The sequence below is a fragment of the Vidua chalybeata genome, chromosome W, assembly GCF_026979565.1.
Source record: "Vidua chalybeata isolate OUT-0048 chromosome W, bVidCha1 merged haplotype, whole genome shotgun sequence".
NCBI lineage: Eukaryota > Metazoa > Chordata > Aves > Passeriformes > Viduidae > Vidua > Vidua chalybeata.
The window spans coordinates 798,774-825,092 of NC_071569.1; positions in this window are offsets into that span (position 1 = coordinate 798,774).

The window sequence follows — 26,319 nt, forward strand, 5'->3', positions numbered from 1 at the left end:
CTAGGCTGGGTTAGCTCAACCTTCACTCTAAACATACAAATCGTGTCCTATCTCTCTCAGAAATTCTACTACATTTCTGTCTCCCAGGGGAACTGTCTCTTTGGTTCCTGTCATCGGAGAGTGCAGTGCAGACTCTCCCCTGCCCAGCCTCAGGCTGGGCGGGGGAGGGGAAGCCATGTGGCCTGGTCCAGGTAGGCCGAGGGGGCTGAAGGTCTGGAACCAAGTCAGCTCCTGTGGACGGAAGGGTGGAGAGAAGCGGAGATGCCTTTGTGTCGTGTCCCCCTTTCCCCCCCTCACCCAGGGAAAAAGACAGAGAGCCTGATGGCACCTGGAAATTTGCCGGCAGAGGACAAGGAGAAGGAGAAGGAGAAGAAGGAGAAGGAGAAGGAGAAGGAGAAGGAGAAGGAGAAGGAGAAGGAGAAGGAGAAGGAGAAGGAGAAGGAGAAGGAGAAGGTGGGGGGGGGGGTGGGGAAGATGCCCAGTGTGAGAGTTGGAGTTAGTTCTGGGCAGAGATTTCAGCTGTTTGGGGAATCTGAACTTTTAACCCTATCCTGGAAAATGAAGGCTTTGTAAAATATTACTCCTCCTTGATTTACAGTGGAAGAGAGACAGTCTGGGACCTGAGATATTAGAAGAACAATTTTTAGGTGGGAGATGATACAGTAGCTTTTGGCTGGACTTTTCTTGTTAGCCATAGACTGAACCAAAATCTCCTGCAATAGAGACTGCATTTTAGGGGGATGCAGTGGTGAACCAAGGAGATCTGCTTCAGCAACCACCAGCACAGGAATGGCAAGAACAGAGGAAAGCTGAGGAGGGAATGGTGATTCCCTCTGTCTTCAGGAAGAAGATGATCTCTGTTCTTGGACCCTTGGCCCCAGGGGAAAATGGGGGGGGGACTGTAGTCCCAAGATGAGAAGCTGAACTGTTGTCTCTTTTGGTCCGTGGCAAAGCATCCTTAAAGGAGCCCTATGGGCAGTCTGTCCATGCATGGTGGTGAGAGCACTGTGACATGGAAAGGAGAGTGTCACACTGGCAGATTTTCTCCAGGCGGTTGCCATGTGTGACATGGAAACACAGGAGGTGGCAACTGTGTTTCCTGGGGGCTCTATGGCGCAAGAGAGACTCCTCTTTCCCTTGATGGACTGAGTATTGATTATCTGAAGGGTGGCAACTTGATCAGGAATTCCAGGTGATGTCTCACTGTAGTTGTTTTGGAGGCTGGGTGGGAGGAGGAGTGTTTTAGAGGGTCTTCATCCTGGATTTAGTGTGTGTGTCTTCTATAGTAGCAGTAGTTTAATAAAGTTTTTTCCTTTGTTATTAAGCTTGGGCCTGCTCTGCTCTGTTCCTGATAACATCTCACAGCATTTATGCTGGGAAGGTGTATTTTCATGGGGGCGCTGGCATTGCGCCAGTGTCAAACCATGACAGTTTCCTTTTACCAGTTTAGATCCCGCTCTTTGTGTGCAGTCTCGAGACACCATGAGACTGAGTCTGCTCCTCATCCTACTCGCAATCATGCCACCAGTGATCCCCCGGATAGTCCCTCAGCCCAAAGCAAACGTATGGACCACCTTGACCAAAGCCCTTGGACAGGATCACATCTGTCTCTCCACAGCAGCAGCCTCTGACCCCCTGTCAGCTTGCCTGGTGGGAGTTCCTTTTAAATCTGAAGAGTTCCCAAACGAAATGTGGCATACTTTAAATGAAGTTAACTCACTCGCACCTCCTCCTGGTCGCTACCCTGCTGACAATCCTTTACTGTTTTGGCAGGAGTGGGCAAGACACTTACCGGTGCCAAAAAGGGAGCCACAAGAATTCCATCTCTCGGGGTCCATGAATGCAACTTTTTGCATTCACTTTAAATTTAATCCCCGGTTACCATATTATGAAATTAAGCTGAACACCTATCCTCACCCTAGCAACCCACACTACACAGACAAAAACTGGTGCGAGAGTTCAGTCCTAGTCATGCATTTGTCAAGTGATGATTACAAGCCCCGTGAGATCCCAAAAGGTGTGTTTGTAATATGTGGATACAGAGCATGGGCAGGCCTCACCCCTCGTCTGCTTGGAGGTCCATGCACCTTTGGTAAGCTGAGCCTGTTTACCCCAAATCGAACAACTCTAATGCATTGGCAAATAAAAAACAATACACATAAATTGGCTAACCAAAAAAGGGACCTAAGGCAGTTAGACCCAGACTGTAATCTGGAAATTGTTCACTGGTCCAGATTTAGGGCCACCGCAATTACAGTCCTTCTGCTGTGGATCTCGGCAGCAAAAAGCATGTGAGAATTAGGTCGATTGGAATGTTGGGTTGCAAAACAGGCAAACCTCACTTCTACTGCCCTAAGTGACCTCTTATCAGATTGTCGTGGGGACAGGACATTTTCATGCTCATTATCCCAATCGTGGTTTCTGTTCCCTGTCCTCAGTTTGTTTTGTCTTCCTTCCCCCCCCCCCCCGGCTGGCTGCTGGCTTGCTGCTTAGTGGGCTTGCTGCTTTTGCTTGCTGCTGGCTGCATGCTTTGCTGGCTCTGCTTTCCTCTCTTTTTTCTCTGCTTTTCGCTGGCTTGCTTTTTTGCCATTTTTTTTCCTTTTTCCCGGTTTCCGTTGTTCCCTTCCCCCCCCCCCGAAGACATTGGACCTACTCCGGGCAGGAGCTCCCCTGGGGTCTGCAAAAGAAGCTACGTACCCTCTGCGGCGAAGAGAGATACAGCTCAACCCCCTTAGACTAGTAAAAACATCTGTAGTCATCTTAAGCTATTTCTCTTGTGCTGAAAAGTGTTTTTTGTTGTGCCTTAATAAACAAGTTTTTTCCACTTCCCCTCTGAAGGAATTCCTCCTGAACCCGGTGGTAAGGGAGAGGTTGCGGAGGGTTTAGTTTCCTATAAGGGGCTCCTTTAGAGGTGTTTTCCCCTAATTTGTCCTAAACCAGGACAAATAATTTGGTGGCCCGTACGGGGAGGCCCAGACAAAGTGGAAAAAACTTTAATAATATTTTTGGCTTTAACCTTCCTGCAAGAATATTGGTATGTCTCTTTTTAAAGTTATGATGTCATTTAGAGTGAAAGCCTGCCTCTATTTGTGGTCATTAGGGTTCTTCAAAGTTTTGATCGCTTTATGGTCCCTGGAGTTATTTTCTTATCCAGAAGTAGCTCCGGTATTGTCCCTAATACGTAGCTTTTGTAGCAGAGGGGCACTAACGAGAATATTTATCGGGCTAGGCTTAGCTGTAATACTTTACAAGGGGCTTATAAAAATGTTGTTATCAGCTCCAGGAATGTATAACTCGTGGTTGTGGCTGTGTACTAAATTTGTTATGAGGGAGGAGGTTTTTCAGCCTTTGCTTTCCTTTTCCTCCTCCGAATTGTTTACATCTCTATTAAGAAATGTCCTGTCCTCCCTGACTGCCAAGGATACCATCTTTCTGTTATTTAATTTAATAACCTTTCTCTATACTGTCCACAGTTTATATAAGATGAAGGCTGAGATTTCTAGAGAGGCTAGTAAGACCTCTGATTTAAGAGTACAACCAAGGGTGAAAAATCCTGAGTGGTGTGGGAAATGGGAGGATATGGACAAAATTTTAAAGGAGTTTTCTGATCCTGTAGTTTGGGACTTTCCATCCAAACACATCCAGAACCCAGCTGAGGTAGCGAAGTATCTGAAAGGGAAATACCAAAATAACCCCAAGGAGAAAAAGATCATTGCAGTGAGCTGGGCCCTGGCATATGCTTATCGTACTCTGCTCGATACTGTAGGGCAGCAGACAGAAGAAGGGAGGCAGGGAGATAAACCAGCAGCAATCCCAGTCACTCAGGCTGCAGCCAACAGCCCAGGTTCGAAGCCAGTAGTTAAACCAGACTGTAAGCCTCAACCAATGGCTGTGGCTACTAGCACACGAAGTAGAAAGTGCACAAAAAAGACTGATCAACCCGTGGATGACAATGATAAGTATGATGCAGGAGAAAGACCCTCAACACCTCCTGACATAAAATCAGGAGTCAAAGCAACTGGCACAAGATCAGAGACTAATATTGATTCCTTCTCCCTGAAGGACCTCCAAGGCCTAAGGAAAGATTATCGGCAACAGCCCGACGAATCTATAATTAGTTGGCTGGTCCGCCTTTGGGATGCGGCAGGGGAGGCTACCATTCTAGATGGCACTGAAGCGAGGCATTTGGGGTCCCTGTCACATGATCCTGTCATCGACCAAGGCATGATAAGGGGGGCTAGCCCTCAAAGCCTCTAAGAACGGGTCCTGGACAGCGTAGCACAAAGATATCTGTGTACCGATGACCTCTATGTCCAGCAGACACGATAGAAGACCATAGAACAGGAGATCCAACGCCTGAGGGAGATGGCAGTGGTAGAGATCATTTTTTCAGAAGACGTAACAATTAAGAATCCGGACCTTGTACCATGCACACCTGTAATGTAGAGGAAACTAGTGCGACTTAAGCCACCTGAATACGCTTCTGCTCTAGCAATAATGAAGCGGGAAGAGGTATATGAGACTGTACTTGATATAGCAAAAAAGCTTCAGGCATATGCAGATGCTGTACATGGCCCGACCCATGCCAGAATTGCAGCTGTAGAGACACGACTGCAAGAATTAGAAGGCAAAATAGAGGAAAGCCGCAAGAAACTCAGGGAAGAGATTAAGGAGGACCTCCTCCAAATCTCAGCTGTGCAAATTAGAAGCCCTAGCACCCAACACAGACGTTCCTTTGTTAGGGAGAGAAGGTACACCCCACGAGCTGAGTTGTGGTTCTTCTTGTGTGAGTCTAGAGAAAACATGAGGAAATGAGATAAGAAGCCTACTGCTGTTCTGGCACAACGGGTGCGTGAATTGAAAGAAAGTAAGAAAAGGAAAGCAGCCCCAGTTGCCTGTAGCCGAACAGCCAGGTATGATGATAACATGTCTGATCCCCTTGAGGGAACCTCCAAGACATATGCCCAAAGAAAGAAGGATAACCAGGCATAGAGGGGCCCTGCCTCTAGCCAGGTAGAGGCATGGGAAAACCGTGTTTTCTGGACGGTGTGGATCCGATGGCCTGGCGCATCAGAGCCACAAGAATATAACGCTTTAGTGGATACTAGTACACAGTGTACGCTAATACCATCAGGATATGTGGGGGCAGAGCCTGTTTTCATTGCTGGTGTGACAGGGGGATCACAACAACTGACCCTGGTGGAAGCTGAGGTGAGCCTGACTGGGAAGGAATGGAAGAAACATCCCATTGTGACCGGCCCAGGGGCTCCATGTATTCTGAGCATAGACTTCCTCCAGAGCGGCTATTACAAAGACCCAAAGGGACTCAGGTGGGCCTTTGGAATTGCCGCTGTAGAAGCAGAAAGCATTAAGCAATTAAACACCTTGCCTAGACTGACAGAAAACCCATCTGCAGTAAGGCTCCTAAGGGTAGAAGAGCAACAAGTGCCAATTGCGACCTCAACAGTGCATCGCCGGCAGTATAGAACGAATCGAGATGCCGTGATCCCCATCCACAAACTGATTCGTGAGCTAGAGAGCCAAGGGGTGGTTAGCAAAACCCACTCACCCTTCAACAACCCTATTTGGCCTGTGCGTAAATCTGAAAGAAAATAGAGATTGACTGTAGACTACCGAACATTGAATGAAGTGACTCCACCACTGAGCGCTGCTGTGCCGGACATGCTAGAACTCCAGTACGAGCTAGAGTCCAAGGCAGCACAGTGGTACGCCACTATTGACATTGCTAATGCGTTTTTCTCCATTCCTCTGGCAGCAGAATGCAGGCCTCAGTTTGCCTTTACGTGAAAGAGAGTGCAATACACCTAAAATCGACTGCCCCAAGGGTAGAAGCACAGTCCTACCATCTACCATAGACTAATCCAGGTTGCACTAAAAAAGGGTAAAGCTCCAGAACATTTACAGTATATCGATGATATTATTGTGTGGGAGAAAACGGCAGCAGAAGTGTTTGAGAAAAGAGAGAAAATAATCCAAATTCTCCTAAAAGCCAGTTTTGCCATCAAGAAGAGCAAAGTCAAGGGACCTGCTCGAGAGATCCAGTTCCTGAGAGTGAAGTGGCAAAATGGGCAGCGTCAGATTCCTACGGATGTCATCAACAAGATCACAGCTATGTCCCCACCAACCAACAAGAAAGAAACACAAGCTTTCTTAGGCGCCATAGGCTTTTAGAGAATGCACATTCCTGAGTACAATCAGATCGTGAGCCCTCTTTACCTAGTCACCTGCAAGAAGAACAATTTCCATTGGGGCCCTGAGCAGCAACAAGCTTTTGCCCAGATTAAGCAGGAAATTGCTCATGCAGTAGCCCTTAGCCCAGTCAGGACGGGACCAGAAGTCAAGAATGTGCTCTACTCTGCAGCTGGGAACCATAGTCTGTCCTAGAGCCTTTAGCAGAAAGTGCCTAATGAGACTCGAGGCCGACCGCTAAGATTTTAGAGTCGGAGCTACAGAGAGTCTGAAACCAACTACACCCCAACAGAAAAAGAAATTTTGGCTGCCTACAAAGAAGTCCAAGCTGCCTCAGAGGTGATTAGTACAAAAGCGCAACTCCTCCTGGCACCCCGACTACCAGTGCTGGGGTGGATGTTCAGAAGAAAAGTTCCTACTACCCACCATGCCACCAGTGCTACATGGAGCAAGTAGATTGCCCTCATCACGCAGCGCGCCCGTATTAGTAAACTGAATCACCCTAAGATTTTGGAAGTGATTACAAATTAGCCTAAAGGTGAAAACTTTAGTGTCACAGACGAAGAACAAAAACCAGTAACACGGGCTAAAGAAGCTCCACCCTACAACCAATTGCCAGCAGAAGAAACATGCTATACTCTTTTCACTAACAGTTCCTGTCGCGTCGTAGAAATGAATCGAAAGTAAAAAGCAGCTGTATGGAGCCCCACACGACAAGTCGCAGAAACCACTAAAAGAGAAAGTAGATCAAGTCAACTTGCTGAACTCAAAGCCGTTCAACTAGCCCTAAACATTGCAGAAAGGGAGAAGTGGCCAAAGCTCTACCTCTATACTGATTCATAAATAGTAGCCAATGCTCTGTAGAGATAGCTAAAAAGATAGAAAAGGGCTAACTAACAGCGTCAAAGAAAACCAATTTAAGCTACTAAAGAATAGAAAGACATTGCTACCCAGGTAGAGAAACTGCCTGTAAAAGTTCGCCATGTAGATGCTCATATCCCCAAGAGTAAAGCTAATAAAGAACAGCAAAACAATCAGCAAGTAGATCAAGCTGCAAAAATAAGGGTGTCAAAAATAGATTTAAATTAGCAACACAAAAGGGAGTTGTTCCTAGGGCAATAAGCCCATAATGCCTCAAGCCATCAGGGTAGAGATGCCACCTATAAGTGGACACGAGACCGAGGAGTAGATTTAAGCATAAACAGTATTTCTCAAGTTATCCATAACTGTAAAACGTGTGCTGCCATCAAACAGGCCAAACAAGTAAAGCCCCTATGGTATGGGGGACGGTGGTCCAAGTACAAGTATAAAGAAGCCTAGCAGATTGACTACATCACACTGCCTCAAACCCGCCAAGGCAAGCACTACGTACTCACAATAGTAGAAGCCACCACAAGATGGTTAGAAACCTACCCTGTGTCTCATGCTACTGCCCGTAACACCATCTTGGGCCTTGAAAAGCAAGTCCTTTAGAAGCATAGTACCCCTGAAAAGATTGAGTCAGACAATGAGACTCATTTTAAGAACAGCCTTATCAACTCCTGAGCTAAAGAACATGGCATGAAGTAGGTATACCATATCCCCTACCATGCACCAGCTGCAGGCAAAGTAGAGAAGTACAATAGACTGTTAAAAACCACCTTAAAAACATTAAGTAGGGAATCTTTCAAAAACTGGGAGCATCATTTAGCACAGACCACCTAGTTAGTTAACACCCGAAGGTCCACCAATCGAGCAAGTCCTACCCAGTCTAAGTCCCTAAATATAGTAGACGGAAATAAAGTCCCAGTGGCACATATCAGAAGTTTGTTAAAGAAGACAGTGTAAATCAATTCTGCCTCGAGTACAGACAAACCCATTTGTGAGATTGTCTTTACTCAAAGACCAAGTTATACATAGTGGATAATGCAAAAAGATAGAAGAACACGATGTGTACCTCAGGAAGACCTGATTGTAGGGTAAGACTCATATGCAAACATCTCAATTTGCTAGATGTTACTGCCATTGTTTATACATTAAACCACACAGGCATGGGACAGAAAGAAATGTGTAAATGTCGAAAGTCAGAGCAAGTAAGAATAGAAGGGAATGTGTAAGTGTAGAAGGTTTGAGCAAGTAAAAAAGAAGTTCAGTAACATGTTCACGATATGGGATAAGGGGTAGAATGTCGTAAGGACAGGACATTTTCATGCTCATTATCCCAATCGTGGTTTCTGTTCCCTGTCCTCAGTTTGTTTTGTCTTCCTTCCCCCCCCGGCTGGCTGCTGGCTTGCTGCTTAGCAGGCTTGCTGCTTTTGCTTGCTGCTGGCTGCATGCTTTGCTGGCTCTGCTTTCCTCTCTTTTTTCTCTGCTTTTCGCTGGCTTGCTTTTTTGCCATTTTTTTTCCTTTTTCCCGGTTTCCGTTGTTCCCTTCCCCCCCCCCGAAGACATCGGACCTACTCCGGGCAAGAGCTCCCCCGGAGTCTGCAAAAGAAGCTACGTACCCTCTGCGGCGAAAAGAGATACAGCTCAACCCCCTTAGACTAGTAAAAACATCTGTAGTCATCTTAAGCTATTTCTCTTGTGCTGAAAAGTGTTTTTTGTTGTGCCTTAATAAACAAGTTTTTTCCACTTCCCCTCTGAAAGAATTCCTCCCAAACCCGGTAGTAAGGGAGAAGTTGCAGAAAGTTTAGTTTCCTATAAGGGGCTCCTTTAGAGGTGTTTTCCCCTAATTTGTCCTAAACCAGGACACAGATGAGGAAATTACCAGGCAAGCCACCATTCAAAACAGGGCGGCCATAGACTATCTGCTCCTCCTGCACAACCATCGCTGTGAAGAATCTGAAGGTCTCTGCTGCCTCAACTTGTCATCGAAAGCAGAGAACGTCCATGCCACGATCGACAACATGAAAACCATGGTGAACGACATCAAGAGAGAAACAGATGACTGGCTGAGTGGACTGTTCAAGGGCTGGGGACTCTCGGGCTGGTTGGGATCTATTCTGAAAACTCTCCTTTTAGTACTGTTTGTTCTAGTTATTGTTATTGTCGTTGTTAGCATTGTTTTGGGGTTAAGCATGGTTTACAAGCTAATTTCAAGCTCATCTTCCCCCCCTGAAGTCTACCATTTTGAAGCCCCTGCCCCTAGTGCTCCAATGGATGACCTGGCAGCCTCAGTTGAAGATAGGGACCCTCCTGAAGGAGGGGAACCAACTCACCAACCGTGGTTTGGCAAGCATTCTGCCCCCCAAACCCAGTCCTCTTCATTTTAAACAAAACAAGGGGGAGATGTTGTGGTGTGAATTCATGGTTTCCCCAAAACCCTGGTTTTCTTCCCTGAAGGTGTCCTCCCAGGTGTGTCAATCACTCCTCCTTTCCCCACCCTGACCCCTGCTGAGCACTGTCTGTCACTCCTGGCATTCCAGAAGTGCATCAAGTGATTGGCAGATTCAAACGATGCCCTCCACCCCCGGGGGGGGGGCATTGGGCCATCCAGGTGTCCTTTGTCCCTTAAGACCTCCTCTCCCGTACCTGGTTGGTGGGCTCCTGATCCCTTCCCCCCTCCCCCAGGTAAAAGAGAGGGGAACCACGCAGTCCAGGACAGTTCTGATGGAGCAGTGACCGAATTCAGAGGCCTGCAGGGAGTTCTGCTTGGAGCTGTTGCTACATTCAGGGGCCTGCGGGCCAGAAGAAAAGCACTGGATTAAACCCTTCGTCAGAACAGACTCCTTTCCTTCACCATAGCCTTAAAGGATTCTCCAACAGTGGGAAACCTGAGGAGCAGACCCTCTGCAAGAGGAAGCTCCATCCCGCCGCCACCTGAGCTCCGGCATGTCTGGGCTTGTCTCCATGCGCCCAGCTGCAACATCCAGCTAGCCAAAGGTGTCTCTGGGGTGAAACACCACAGTTGCCGCCATTTGGTCCAGCAGCAGGGGCCAGACAGGCCAGGGCACGTCCGGTTCTCTATATTGGAGCCTCTAATAGGAAATCTATTACCTGAACTTTGAGTCAGTTTGCAGGACTCTGTGGAAATGCAAAATGCAAATGAAGTCCAAGGAATAGAGCAGAAGGTGTATTAGGCAGGGCTACAGATGATTGCTCTGAAAGGCGCTGTAAGCAAGATTGCATCCTATAAAGATAGCAGCTGCTTCTGCTGGTGCCAACATAGAAAATTTGTGCCACCAGCCTCATTTTCTGGAGACATTTGACATGTACATTCCTGAGGGCTTGCAGGTGTGAATGACTCTGTCCTTTGATCTTTTTTTTTTCTTTTGAATGTGTATGACCTGATCTGCTATTGTGTACTGTACCATATCCTTTTCTAAACAGACATGTTTCAACCCTTTGAAAGCAGTAGTTGGAAGTTAGGTTGCAATCATGAGTGGACTGTCAAAATAATTAATTTTCTGGTTTAAGCAAAATAGCAATAGAAAAATCCAATCCACTCCTATGATACAGATTCATTTTGAATGGACAGGGTCATTTGCACTAGTGGTTGTACTGCATGTGCAAGAAATATTACTTGCTTGGTTTCTAATGATGATAATAGTCCTCTTTGTATTACTGTAAGAATTGAATCTATCATCATTATTTTCCTATTATTATTGTGCTGTAAAGGAAAAATAGTTTTGCATGAACCAAGGAGTAAAATGCATGCATTTAATATCATTCTTGCAAGTAGTCCTCAATTCTGAAAATACCTCTCAGAAGCTGCATCAAATGGGAAAGCTAGACAGATGGCAGAATGCAGAACCTGCATTGCATTTAGGATCGAGTACAATATAAAAGCCAAGACATCCTTCATGGATGCTTCCTAAGTACAAAGATGCCATGAATTCAAGTTGAAAAATAGTCAATGTGAAACTTGTTCGATGTATCAAAAAATGATGCTAATCAAGACACTGCAGTGCCAAGTGTGCTACAAGGCATTTTTGTAGTTAACATAATTTCCAGCATGAAAAAATACTATTTTTCTTGTCGATTGTTTAAGAGTGCACAACAGTTTGAAAAAAAGTGCTTTTCTTTTTCTACTGATAAGAGTCGTGTATCATTAGAAGAGATACTGTGAACGGGTTTTTGAAAACAATGCTATTTTCAAGGTTAATTCTATTCATAAATACTTCACAGGAAAATATTTGATCTGCTGTTAATCCTGAAGACTCTTAAAGGACAATGTCTTTGTTGCATTCTCTTCTCACTAGTACAGAAGCTCAGTCTTACCTGCATTCTAATGCTTTTTTTAAGTTCCTGATGCATAGCCTAGACATCCTTGCCATCATGATTTCCATATCAAGTGATGATAATTTCTGTTCAGGATTGGTGAAATTAAGTATCATGAAATTTAAGTAAAGTCAATTGGAAGTTTTTTTTTTTTTTTCCAAAGGAATCTCTTCCTTCCTAATGAAAACCATTGGCAATAGCAAACCTCCTCCGTTTTCCAGGAAGTTAAATAACACACCTGCACGGTACAATTTACGCAATTTTTTTTTTCACCAGAAGAAGAAAACTGCTGTTTTCTTCTATCACCTTAAACTGACTTGATTCCAAATAGTTTTCAACCTTTGAATTTCTATTTCTAGCTAATTACTCTCACAGTATGCTATAGCATATGTATTTAAAAAGGCCATTTGTACATATTCAAATGGCTTACTTCTATGATATTAAGAAATGGTTGTACTTATATTAAGAAAACATAAAGGTGCAGTAATATTTTATCTTATACCAAATTTAAATAAACCCCAACGATTAAAAATGATACCAGCAAATGATGGCTGTAAGACTGTTGCAGGAGTTTTTTTCCAGAACAATGTGCAGTTCTTCCCAATTCTATTTTTCCCTCTGATTACTTCGTACAGGAATATTTTTACACAGTCTTCTAATAGTGGCATGTTACTACTGAGGTAGAGTATTGCCCTGCCAGCACTGGAATTGACTCTATTGTAGTTGTGTTCAAATTTGCTGATGGGACAAGGTTTTTTGCTGAACACACTTTACTTTAGCAAGCAAGAGAGCCTCTTAGCCTTTAGATGCTATGAGTCCCAGAAAAAGATTAATGAGGTGACGACGTGCCTTGTGTTCTGAAGAGAAATCAAAAACTTCTTTCTGGGGTCACCCCCGTCTTGGTACAGAAAGTGCACACAAGGGTTGGAAGCAGCACTTTGCATTCACTAGTAAATGTGAGACAGGACTTGCCCCAAGGTTTGTGCAAGAATACTCTTTTTCTGCAACTGTTAACCAGACAATATCTGTGGGAAAATTGGCAGTGGCAGAAAGCAAGCCCTTCCTGGGAAATGTACTGAAATTGTTCAGAAGTTATTCCCATTCACTGTTGCTAAGCTCTGCTGTCTAGCTGTCAGATATGGTTGGGACCATGTTGACATCATTAGAAACAATGGACTGATGCTGCAATATTGAGTCAACATAGGTATTTTCCATAGGTGCCATGGAAAAATATTTCTATTGGCAAAAATGAGTCGAATATAAAAAAATAACAGCATGGTAGAAAAAAAAAAAAAGACATCAATAGAATGAAGATGCCTAGAGTTCTTCTTATTAAGTTACACAGAGTGAATATTTTCTAAAGAAGGTTGTGAAACTTATGAAGAAGTAGGAGTACATTCCACATGACTGGTGCACAAGTTCATCTTTCCAACTTACAAAAAACATATGATTAAAAGAAAAATTTTCTTCCTTGTGGAAAAGTAGCCCATTAGTAATTTTATCAAAGGTAGGATTCTATCAAGTATTCCTACAGGACAGTAGTAGTACTATGAAAAGCCTTTTGGCGTGTATTTAACTCCAGGAAACTTGAGAAAGCAGAAGAGTGTCTTTCCCTGCTGCAAGCTGTACTTCCTATTTGCTATTGCTACTTTAACATTGTCTAAAGAAAACTTGCCCAAAGAAGACTATTGTATAGAAGCAACTGTAAATATGCATTCCGTTCCAGCCAATTTTAACTAGGAAGAATGAGACACACACTCTAGTTGAATAGTCTAGTGCATAGATGGAGTATACCATCACTAATAAAGGGGGACTCTGGATAAAGGAGCAAATGCAGATGAATTTCAGGGAAGGAAGTGATTGGAGAGCTAAGTGCAGACCCTCAACATAACAAGAAATTGCATCCAGTAATCCCAACCAGAAACGTATAGAAGTCCATTTTGAAATGGGTCGCATTTATGGTCCTCTCTTCTTCCTATATGAAGGAACTGTGTTTTGAATCAATCTTCAAAATGGTATGGCTCAAAACCTTAGATGTCTTTTTTTTTTTTCCCAGAAACAACTGTCTCAAAACTGACCTTTTCCCTTAAGATGGCATATTTTAAAAGTGTGAAACATAAGCTTTAAGGGATTTAGAGATTTTAGAGGAGCTAAGATTTTAGTTAGAGATAAGCCTTACTAGAGTTAATTAAAATAAATGAGTAGGCTTTGATGAAGTTAAGAGTTAGTAGTTAATAATTGATTGCTTGTCAACACAATGTTTAGTTAGCTGGGTTTATAATGAAGAATGTAGAAACTGACAAATAGCTTTTAGGAACATAAGACAATTGTGGGCCTCCTCTGTTCTGAAACCAATTGAAGACAGGGAATGGGAGTTCTACCAAGGTTCATTTGTCATATTTGCATTGAAAAGGTAGAAAGGTCAGAATGAGGAAGACTTCGTTTACTTCCTCATTTTGGGACCTCTCCCCATGAAAGGGACCACCGACACATTTCAAGGAACAAACTATGCATGCTTAATAGCTTTTGAAATGATTAGCATACGAAGCGAGGAATGGGATGTACTAAATTATGAATATGTATTTGTATTTTGGGTATTCAATACTTGTGTGGATAAAAGGACTCTGTAATAATTTGAAAGGTGCGGTGTGTATTTGGGAGCTATCCCGCATGCTGCCCAGCGTCCCAGTAAACATATACTTTCTAACTTCAAACTGTTAGAGAGTTTTTTGTCCATCACAGCTGGATATTGGTACTAGATCAATATCCATATTTCTTTAATAAATCAAGAGCATCTTGTCATTTAACAGGATATTCCAAACATCATTTACAAATTTAGACTAAAAGTAACACTCTTCCTAGTAATCTTGCTTTTTTTACAGCTCAGTGCTAACATAGGCAGCAAAGAAGAGAACAGAGTGCAGCTCTTTCTGGAACATCTTGAACAAATGCCATTGCTTATGTTCTAATTATTCACTTCACCAAAATACCCAACGGTGAAGAAAAGGTTGTGAAGGCATTACTAGTAGTATCATATGGCAATGTGTGGGTGTGATTTATCAAGTAGAATTTGTATTGCATAGATGATACTTGGCAAACAGCAAATGAAGGGGGTTTTTTCAGATCTCAGACTGATGTTACATGTCAGTAATTGAATAAAAAGATAACGACAATTATAGTTTTTGACTCAGTGAAGATGAAACTTAATTACACCCCTACCATGGACATCTGAATCTTATGAATAGACAGTGTCTGATTTAGAAAAAAAGAATGATCACAGTTGAAATAAACATATGACCATAAAGACTTTGATGATGGAACACAGCCTATTCATTGGCTGAAATGAAGCAGGTAGACAGGATAGATGAAATATTTTTTTGTGGATCAAACATTTGTTTACTAAAGTGATGTTGACAGATGTTGAACTCACCAACTTGGATATTGCACAGTACATATGTGGGTATTCTCAGCTCAGTCAGAGAGAAAGCGAAAGGTTTTCTAACCAGGCGACAGCCTGGGAAACAGTTGGGAAAGAATGTAAATAATTCTCTAATCGATCTTGTTGTTCACATTGTTTATGGATATGCTCTGCCACTGTGTGTCATTCACTGCACGCCAATGGTGTGACATGTTTTTACTCTACGACCAATGAAATTAGTCTTCTTGAAGTTCTCTATATATAGAGCGGTATATTTGAAGTAAATCAGAGCTCATTTTCTTAGCCTTCTGATCTGGAGTTCTCTCTTCCCGTCCTGCTCAACAGCGTCATACTTAAGAGTACATAACTTGCTACACTTCCCTGAGGAATCATCATCCAAGGGGATTTCCCCCTGCATCTGGGAAAATGTGCCTACCTGTTTCACAATCCTTTTGCGGCAGCTTTGTTAAGCCTGGTCAGCTGGTATGGAGGGTGAATGATCAGCAGTAAGGTGACTGGCCGGGGTAATTTGCTTCAATGGATTTTGATCTACCAGATATTTTGAAGATCTGTTTCAGCCCTGTTTGTCAAACACAGCCTTTAAATGGTGCTAAACAATTTTTCAGGCTGTGGATCACATGAAAAAGTACTTTCTGGCGTCTCTACTGTGCCATATGCCCTTTATTCTCTCCCTCAACTTCTTCAACACCTCTCATCTGTTTCACGTGAGCTATGTTCAAGGTCCACAGGATACTTTTCACAGAATCTTGAGGCCTGGTGCAGTAACAATGATGAATAGAACACACCTGGAATTAATTTTCCCATTTGGATCAAATGTATTGTGCACACAAATCCAAGGAGAAGGTGTTCTCCCTATGGCCCAAAAAAACTTCACTAGTACTAGTGTTCTACATAAACTGTATTTTCGTCGGAAATAAAAGCTTTTTCTGAGAGTGTCTGATTTGTATGAAGCACAGATATTTGACAGATGCGATTTTGAATATCAGAGGAAAAAGGAAATGGCAAGAAGTTTTTCATTTTACTGGTTTTATTTTTAAATTCCATGCACTTTTTTGTCGCTGTTGAGGCAGGACGGGAATGAATATGACTCCAAGTCAGAAGGCAAGAAATAACTGCTTATTAGAAAGTACATTGCTGTTTATAGAGCCCATCGTGAGGACCAACTTCATTGGTCCTAGAGAAAAAACATCTCACACCATTGGTGCACTATGAATTGCACACGGTGGCAGAACATATCTATAAACAATATGAACAGAAAACAAGATAATAGATTGTTTACATTCCTCATGGACTTTTTCCCAGGCTTAGCCTGGCAGAAATCTTTCTCTTTTTCTCTCTGACTGAGCTGAGAATATCCACAATTCCCCCGTTTTGTTTACATAAAGAGGTGGTGTTTGTTGGCCTCCTGCAGGACCCCCTGCAGGAAGGAGAACAAACACAGCTCAAGAGTTTTATCAACTGTCAATCAAAACCTCAATTGGATATTGGCTCAGAACAGTCAAAGAGATTCCAAACTTATTATAAATTCCAAGAAATCAGTTACCAACTCTAGTATAGTAACAACCCATAGTCAGTCTGTCAAAGGACTGGCAGTCCGACTTGTCAAAACCCATTTCCCAGTGTGAGCAGATGCCATGTGAAAGAAAAGAAGGTATTAACAAACATGTGCACATACCCAAATCAGCCAAATTCAGAATTTGGCAAGATGCGTAACATCTGTTTGCCACAGCTGCAAAGCCTTTAGGCCTCTGGGATTTATCCCAGCCAGTAAGGTGCAGCAGGCTTGTTTTTTTGGTTTTTTGGGGGGGTTTTTTTTTTGGTTTTTTTTTTTTTTCAAGCCTTGTTTGGCATTCATCAAAATTGCTTTTTGCAAGGTGTGTGCACTTGATAGAAGAATCATGCAAGATTTTTGGCCCATGCAGTCATGTTCTCAATGAAAAATTTGAGTGATAAAATTGTACTCAGGTCCAAATTGCATCCTCAAAGTTTTCAAAACAATTGAGTAGAATTGACCAAATTCAGAAACAGTTGAGAAATCTCTGAAATGTCCTGGCCACAGCCCTTAATTCAATCACTTGGGCTGAGGCTGATTCGTTGCTTTCTGGTACTTTGAGCTGTCAGTGAAGACGCAGCTCTTTCCACTTTTTTTTTTTTTTATTTTCAAAAGAGCCAGCAGCACTGGAGGGCTTTACGACCCTGTGGTGCTGGGCGAGGCGGGGGACCCGGCCCAGGGGGCCGGGCCAAGTGTCCCAAACCTGGCCGGGTGGGCGGGGAGCCCAGCCCCTCTGCCGAGCCAAGATCCACTCGGCTCGGTCCCTCTCCCCAACTTCTCATTGGTATCACTTGGGGCCCCTGGATCTGGGGTCCCTGGGACACCCTATGGCCACCCGCAGATGGGCGACCGATTCCAACCTTATTTTTCTAGCAGACTGCCAGAATCTCGGTGACTCCTCCGGCTTTTCGCCCTCCCCCCGCCCCACCCGGCCATGGATCAAGCCACAGCTTCTCGGGATCCCGCTCCTTCCGCTCTGAGAACAGGAGCAGGACGCGCAGGGTGCGGGCAGGGGACGTTTTCCCGGGAATATAAAATTCCACCCTGGATTTGGGGCTCTTGGCACCGCCCATGACTGCCCAGTACAAGGGGCTGCTCCTCTCTCCCAGTGTGTCTGCCCTCACCTGCGATACAATCGATTGTTGCCCAGCTCCCTGATCCGCGGCCTCACCCCCCTCCTCCCCAGGCACGGTACCAGCAGCAGCGATGCTGCTGCCGACCAAGCCGGTGCTCCCTTTGGGTGCCCCCGTCCATGCCTCAGTGGGACAGTGCTCGGGGCAGTCTGGGGAAAGCGGAGGGAGTGGTGGGCTGGGTGCAGGCTCTAAAACAAGCGGGCTGGATGTGTTGTCCAGCATATGGCTTCCTGCCGCTGCCAGCGGCGGATCGCAGAGCGGAGTCGCTGCTGACGAGTCGGCTTCAGGCGGCGCGGCGGCGGGAGCCGCTACGCCCTGCGGGCGCTGCCCTCCCGCGGCGAGCACACCGCCAGTCCGAGGGAGGCGCGCGGCTCGGCTGCGGCGGCGTCTCTCGGCGCCGGCGGCCGTGGCGGCGCTGTCGGTCCCAGGGTGGGAGGCGGCGACGGTCGGATCGGCAGCGGGCTCGCTCCGTCCGGAGCGGTGGGTGGAGCAAGAGGCAAGGCTGCTGCTGCCGCTGGAACGGCGAGCGGAGCGCTGAACTCCACTGTCGGCAGAGCCGGAGGCCCCGCGGGCGGCGGGGGGCGTGCCAGGGGATGAGTCAAAGGCTCCATTGCCGTCTGCACAGGCTCCATTAGCGAAGGTGTCGGGGGGGCGCCAGCCCCCACTGCGTCACGGACTGCGGGCGGCGCCGCCCCCCCCGCCAGCTGCATTTCGAAGAGCGGGGGCTGCGGAGCCGCGAGCGATGGCGGCAGCCCCCGGTCCGGGGTGGCCTCGTGCAGTCCCTGCAATGTCGGGTGTGCCGAAACTGGTAGTTGTGACAAAGGCACCCCGGCTGCCGCCTGAAAGGTGGATGACGTCACCGGCACCGCGCTCAAGGCGGGGTGAGTCTGCGCGGCCAATTGCGGCGCGGGCTGCGGCGCAGTCAGTGTCCGGAATCCCGAAATGTCCCGGTCGGAACCTCTGCCTCTCGGGGTCTCGCCCCGCAGGGCTATGTAGATGCGCCCCCAGACTGCGAGCAGTGCGGGCGCTGTTGCGTCCCCCTTGTGCAACTGCTTCATGAGGCAGTGTCCCAAATCGCGCCAAACTCTAATATCAAAGGCGCGTCTGAGATCCGCAGAAAATCCATGGTCCCGAGCCCAACCCAGGAGTACAACGAGCTGGGCACCGGACACTGGGACCCCCAGCTGAGGGATATAACCCTGTCAGGAGGACAAAACCAGCCGTTCAGCTGCAGAAAGCTGGTTCCCCATGTTAAAGGAAACCCTCCCTTAGCAGACGTCCACTTCAAGAGACAGACAGTCTGCTATTTCACGGAAAACCGTCCCGCTCAGTTCTCGCCATTTAAGAGCCGACCCGCGGTCCAAATGTTATAAATAGAGGCGAATAATTTGTTCAGCCTTTCAAGAGTCAATCAGAAATTTATTGATTACAGCAAGCGATGGCAAGCAAACAGCGCTGGGTGCAGCCGGGGAGTCCCCGCTCCGCCTACGGCTCACACACCGTTTTCCCCCTTCCCACAGTCTTTTTATACTTTTTTTTTTTTTTTTTCCCCGGGGCCGCGGTATCTCTGGGTGTACTCTGCGCTTGCGCCCTCTGTTGCTAGGGGGTCGTCTTCTACTCTCTGGTGGTCGTTTGACGAAGGCTCTTCTCTTCTTCCTTGGTGAAAGTCCACGGCCCTGTAATGGTCTTTTCCATATAAGGTTATATGTTATATGCGCCTAAGTTCTAATTACACAACCAGCTTAAGTAATCAACATATTAGCTAGTTTCTGTCTGGCAGTTTTCTGTTATCTACACAAGGCTTCTCCTTTGGCTCTCTGTTATCTTACACAAGGCTTCTCCTTTGATTTTCTGTTATCTGCACAAGGCTTCTCCTTTCTGTCTTGATGAACAAAGAGTCTTCTCTAACTTATCACACAAACAGGACCAAGTCTTCTCCAGAAGACACGAGGTTTCAGCGTTATCTTACTCAAGAGGGCAAAGGTGTCCGATCGCAGAAAGTCGCCGGGCCGCACCCTTAAAGACGTGCCCTGGCTGCGCTGCTATTCCACGAGGGGTCACCAGATGGCGATGTTGAGGCAGGACGGGAATAATTAAACTCCATCGTCAGAAGGCAAAGAATGAACTGATTTATTTTAAATACATCGCTCTTTTTATAGAGCACATTGTGCGGACCAACTTCATTGGTCCTAGAGTAAAAGCATCTCACACCATTGGTGCACTATGAATAGCACACGGTGGCAGAACATATCTATAAACAATATGAACAGGAGAGATAATAATTGTTTACATTCCTCTCGGACTTTTTCCCAGGCTTAGCCTGGTAGAATCTCTCTCCTTTTCTTTCTGACTGAACTGAGAATATCCATACTTTTTCAAAAAGTGTCAAGCTCAAATGCCCATCAATTTTAGTAATTTGTAAGTTGATATTAATATAAAATGTGTTTCAAATCAAAACCATTTCAAACATTTCTTCAAATTGTATATGCCTAGATGTATTATTTCTGACATCTGTTAGATAAAAGGAAGTCATTTTTTTCCTGTGGGGGTGGTGGAACACTGGAACAGGTTTCCCAGAGAAATTGTGGGTGTCCAGTCCCTGAAATTATTCAAGGTTGGGTTGGATGGGGCTTTGAGCAGCAACAAATGAGACTCTTGATGCTAGAGAAAAAGTTTGAATCTAGAAGAAACTCCGATTGAAGTATAGGAGCAAGTTTTCTCTCAGCTCTTAGTGTAAATTCAAAGTTGTATAAAATTGCATTTCTCTGTGATTTGCACTGCTGTAACAGAAAGGGTAATGAAAACTATGCAGAAGAGATCCCATTTTAAAACAGATAAGAATTACAACATAAAATACATGGGATATGTTTCAACATGGGACACTATCTAAGAGACAATCTCTGTATTTCAACACTTCATCATGTTAGGATTTCATGAAGTGCCAAAGAAGAAGGCAAAATATCATTCAGGACATTATTTACTGGAGTTCAGCCTGGCCATTAGTAGGAATTGGTGTTTTAACTAATGTAGATATACCAGACATACTTTCCATTCACTGAAAAATTACTGCTTACAATGAGCAATGAGGATCAACATTTATTGAAACCATCTTAAAAATGTCAAGGATTTCATTTTAAATGATCTGAGATTAAAATACTTATTCCACCTTAGTGTGAGACAAACTCTTCCATATCATTGTGGTTTAAAATTGAATAAACCGATGTTTTATTCTGAAAATAGATCATCAAATTTTTTCTATTTTTAGCAGAAAATATTCAAAGATATACGGCATGTGAGAATTAAGTAATTTTAAAGAAACAAATGAAATTAAGATATTCTGCAAATAGAATGAAATAAAAAGCTGTGTTTTAAATATGAGGTAGATATTAAACAGAATTTTTGTAGCAGATATTTGAATTAGTGTACCAGATATTTTGCCCAGGAAGAGAGGTATTTAGCATTTCAGTCTTTTCCAAGGTGTTCATGAACTGCTGTGCTGATCTCCGTGTGTGCCTAAGTGTGTGTGGAAGGGGGTGCATGTGAAGGGGAGTGTGTATGTTTGCTTAACACTTGTAGTGGCAGATTCATGCTTCAGCTCCATCATTTTTTTTTAGAGACTTCACAGAGAGTGGAAACTAAGCTGAGTATCAACAAGAGATCAATTCCCAAATCATCCATTTTACTCTACCTTATAAATCATATGCTTTGTTGCATCTTTTATCAAATATACTTTAAAGCCACATGGAGAAATGAGGATGTGGAGAATCCCTCATATGTCTTGCAACTTTGATGCAAATAGATTTTCAAAAAAATCATCATTTCTCTTTTAAATACATCTGAGCCAGGCATGATGGTGGTGCCAACCTGTTGGAGTTTTTGTTGCTGGGAGAAGTTGTACAAAAGGATTGGGTTTTACATTGTCCAGTTACTGAATCAAGTGCATGAATATATTTGAAATTCAACTTGGGTTTCCTTTTTCTAGCAGACTACTTCTAGAACTAGCTTGCAGACTCAAGCTCACTCTTTTTCTCTGTTTTTGTATCTTTCCTATTTTCTTGGCTTCTTTGCCACTTTATACACAATTTTAGAACTTTTTCCCAACTCAAATTGCTTCATAGTACAATAATGATGATATATTTTTTACAAGGAATTTTAAAAATCTTTGTTAGAGTTAAGAAAGTTAAGGACTTAGGTCTTTTTCTTCCCTTATGAATATTGCAATGAAATTGTTAAATAAAGAGCAATTCTTTCTTTTTATTTTGAACACAAGTAGATCATTCCCATACATTCATCCATTTTGTGGACCAATATTTGCCATTATGATGGAAGTTGTCACTTCTTAACAAGATACCTTCTATGACTATGTTGACAACACTTTCTGTGAAGATCTTAACTGGTCTTAGACACACATAGGGAGAAATTTGCTCAGCCAGTGTCAGTCTTAAGCATGCGTATCAGAAGATCTTTATATACCTGGGGAATTTTCCCATGAAAGGGATTCAGTTCTGGAAGAGACAATTATCCTAGAGTTTTACATTCTTCTTGAATACTACTTAAGGAACTTAAATCCCATGTCCATTTGGATCTTTGTCTCCACAGAAATTTGTAATGCCAGTTACAGAAGGAGAGGACACAGTCTCAAGCTGCATCAAGGGAAATATAAGTTGGATAGTAGGAAAATGTTTTTCACTGAAAGAGTCCTAAAGTACTGGAATGGCTTGCCTGGGGACGTGATGGAGTCACCATCCCTGGATTTGTTTAAAAAAGGCTGGATGTGCACTCGATGCCATGGTTTCATTGAGGTGTTAGGGCATGGGATGGACTCAATGATCTTGAAGGTGTCTTCCAACCTAGCCATTCTGGGAATTCTGCGAACAAGTGACAAGGGCTGAAGAAGCTCCACCGTACCACCAACTACCAGCTCTTTTCACTGACGGTTTCTGTCACATTGTAGGGATGAAGCGGAAGTGGACAGATTGCACAAGCTACTGAAGGAAAAGGTGGATCAAGTAAACTTGCTGAACTCAAGGCCTTTCAGCTGCCTCTGGACGTTGCTGAAAGAGAGAAGTGGGCAAAGCTCTACCTTTATACCCATTCATGGATGGTAGCCAATGCTCTGTGGGCTTGGCTGGAAAGATGGAAAAAGGCCAACTGGCAGCATAGAGGAAAATCAGTCTGGGTTGCTGAGTGGAAGGACATGGCCACTTGGTTAGACAAGCTACCTGTGAAAGTCCATTATGTAGATGCCCATGTCCACAAGAGTTGGGCTAGTGAGGAGCATCGAAACAACGAGCAGGTAGATCAGGCTGCGAAGATGGAGGTGTCAAAGATAGATTAGCAACACAAGGGGGACTTGTTCCTAGCTCAATGGGCTCATGATGCCTCAGGTCATCAGGGCAGAGATGCCACCTATAAGGGGGTACGAGACCGAGGGGTAGATATAACCATGGACAGTATTTCTCAGTGTTACAGATAAGTAATGTAATACTTGGCTTTCACCATTAAGAGATTGATATTATATAGATGTATAGTAATGTTATTGTAATATGTCATTCCATAGTCCTCTTTCCCTCCCCCCCTTGTAATAGCCGTAATAGTCAAGACATTTAGAGGAGCCTGGCTTGTTACCAGGAGGTGCCGCAAAACAACACCTGGCCTCCAGTCGAGATGCAAAAAGTCATCCCCACCAATGGATGGCAGAGACAGAGTTGACTGACAAAACTTTCAGAAGAGCTAAAGATAGAAAAGACAGAACATCCATTTTGTAGAGGAGCCACATGTCTAGTAGTGATGGAGGGGGCTCTCAGCACTGTGATTTTTCCTTATTCAGTCCTTTGTTGTCATTTTTGTCAATGTTTAATAAACCTTTTAAAATTTTTAATAAGTGGGGGCCGTTTCTCAGATCAGGTTATCCATGACTGTGAGGTATGTGCTGTGGATCAAGGAGTCCAAGCGAGTGAAGCCCCTATGGTATGGTGGGCGGTGGTCCAAATAGAAGTATGGGGAGGCCTGGCAGATTGATTACATCACACTGCCTCAGACACGCGAAGGCAAGTGCTACATGCTCACAATGGTAGAAGCCACCACTGGATGGTTGAAGACTTACCCCGTGCCTCACACCACTGGCTGGAACACCATCCTGGGCATGGAAAAGCAAGTCCTGTGGAGGCATGGTACCCCTGACAGGATTGACTCAGACAACGGGACTCATTTCAAGAATGGCTGTTGCGGTCCGTGTTGATTTCATGAAGTTTTACTAAGTTAGTTGTTCAATGGTAGATTTTGTTAACTCCCATGTTTTCCATTTGGTACTTCCCTAAGTTGTGCCCTCCCTTCCAGCTGTCCCTCAAGATATCCCCCCCCGTTGTTCCAGACTCTTCCCTGCCTATCAAGGCCACCCTGCCCCTTCTGCCCTGCCTGCCAAGGTAACCCTGCCCCTTGTTCTGGAACCTTCCCTGTCACTCACCCTCTGAACCAGTCCCCAACTGAGCCCTCTCTCCTTCCCTTCCCCTGATTAGTTGTCGTCCCAAAACCATGCCTTAAGTGTTTCCCTATTGGCTTGTTAGTGGTGCCCACCCCCTAGTTTTTGAGACTTTAGCGTCCCGTGCACAGAGGTGCTCGGGGCTTTCTCTGCCTGTAATCCCTTCAACCTTGCTTCTTCCTGTATTCCTTCCACCTCAAGAAAGGGCTTGGAACTTCACCACAAGAGTCTCCTTTGCTTTCTTCACCCAGTCCCTGCCGCGTTGTCTCAGAGTACCACTGTAGAGCAGTGAGCTCTAAGGTTCTGCCCTTGGCACTAGCCCAGCCAGGTCAGTTCCCCACCCTCGCTACTGCACCAAAGAGCTAGCCTAAGCTCTGGCAGACAGTGGCAAATGGCCTTATAAACACCTGGGCTAGAGAACATGGCATTGAGTGGGTGTACTGAGAGCGGTACTGGCAGTACTCTGGGACTGAGACTGAGACTGAGGTTGGCACCGGGACAAGGATTGCTCCGGGATCGCTCTAAGACTAGCACTGGGACCTGTACCTGGATCGCTCCGGGACTTCCGACTTCACTCCAGGGAACATTGGCCACACCCTAGAGCGGGACTGGAAATGGGAGGGACTGGGAGTGACTGGGAAGGCCCTGGGCAGCGTGGGACCGCCTCGGTTCACATTGTTCCAGTGCAGCCATCCAGGTCCACATGATCCCAGTCTGTATGGTCCTGATTCATATGGTCCCAGTCTGTGCAGTCCCAGTCTGTAGAATCCCAGTCTGTAGGATCCCAGTCCATAGGATCCCAGTCTGCATGATCCCATCCCAGTCTGCGTGGTCCTGCATGGCACACACTCCAAGGGTCTGGAATTCCAGTTGCCACAGAGGAAAAGATGTTCCTGCCCTTGAAGGCAAAGCTCTTAAGAAGGGGCCAAAAGCCAAGTGCAGCAAGATCCTATAGTGACATTTCACTGCCAGCTTTCCTAACTTCACCCATGGTTGTTGCAGCTCCTGCATTGGGAATTAAATCAGGGGAGGGTCTTTGGTGGCAGCTGCCCTGGCTCAAGGGAGACACGGAGAGAGAAACAGAGCAGGCAAAGAGAGGCAGGAGAGAAAGGAGGACACAAACACAATCACCTGAGAAGGTGGCACACTGAAAACAGAACTGCAACTGACTGAAAATGAATGGGACAGAAATCACTAACTCTGAAAGTCTGATTTCCTATCAAATACATCCTATCCACCCAGCCCCACACAATCCTCATCTCACTGTTCCAAATTGGTATCCCACTTCTCCCAATCTCCTTCCAAGCCCATCTCACCCTGACGGCTGTGGAATTGAGTACGTTTGGTGTGAGACTGAGTTTTTTTGAGGTGGGAACAAGCTGTTTTGAGGTGAGATTGAGGCCTTACGGATTAAAATTCAGTTGTTTTTTGTGGGATTTGAGTGGTTTTGCGGTGACAGATGGATCCCTCTTGGCTTTTGGAGTGCAAAGGGATGAAGAACACTGCCCAAAATCCCCCCCGAATGCACAAATCCTCCAGAATATGTCCCCAAATCCTAAGTTCCCCCTCAAAACCCTGTGAAATGGTGAGACTTTGGACATCTTTGGTCCATTTCTTTCTTTTTAACCCTGTTTTAGATGCTTTTAAGGGATGACGATGAATCAGAAGAAAATGAAGGCCGAAAAAAAAGGATAACCAGCCAGGTGGCTTCCCAACATGGATTACAGGGAATGTGGGTCACCAGGGCTCTGCCCAATGTGGGTCCTCCAGTGGGGGATGGAGTTGGAGCAGCGCACAAAGCTCTTCCTGCACTCATGGCACTGGCAGGGCTTCCCTTACCAGTGGCTCTGTTGGTGTTGGGTCAAGGTAGATCGCTGTGAGAAGCTCTTCCCACACTGGGGACACTCGTGGGGCCTCTCCCTGGTGTGGATGTGCTGGTGGTTGACAAGGGTGGAGTTGAACTTGAATCCTTTCCCGCAGTCCGGGCCGCGGAAGGGCCTCGCCTCCGTGTGAATGCACTGATGTCCAAGGAGATGGGAGGTGGTCTGAAACCTCTTCCCACACTCAGAACACTCGTAGGGCCTCTCCCCAGTGTGGATCTCTTGGTGGACAATCAGGGCAGAATGCAGACTGAAGCTGTTCCCACATTCCCCACACTTGTGTGGCCGTTCTCCAGTGTGGATGTTCTGGTGCTGGATCAGGCTGGAGCTCCAGCTGAAGCCCTTCCCACAATTCCCACACTTATAGGGCTGTTCCGCGGTGTGGATCATCTTGTGCTTGATCAGTGTGGAGCTCTGCGTGAAGC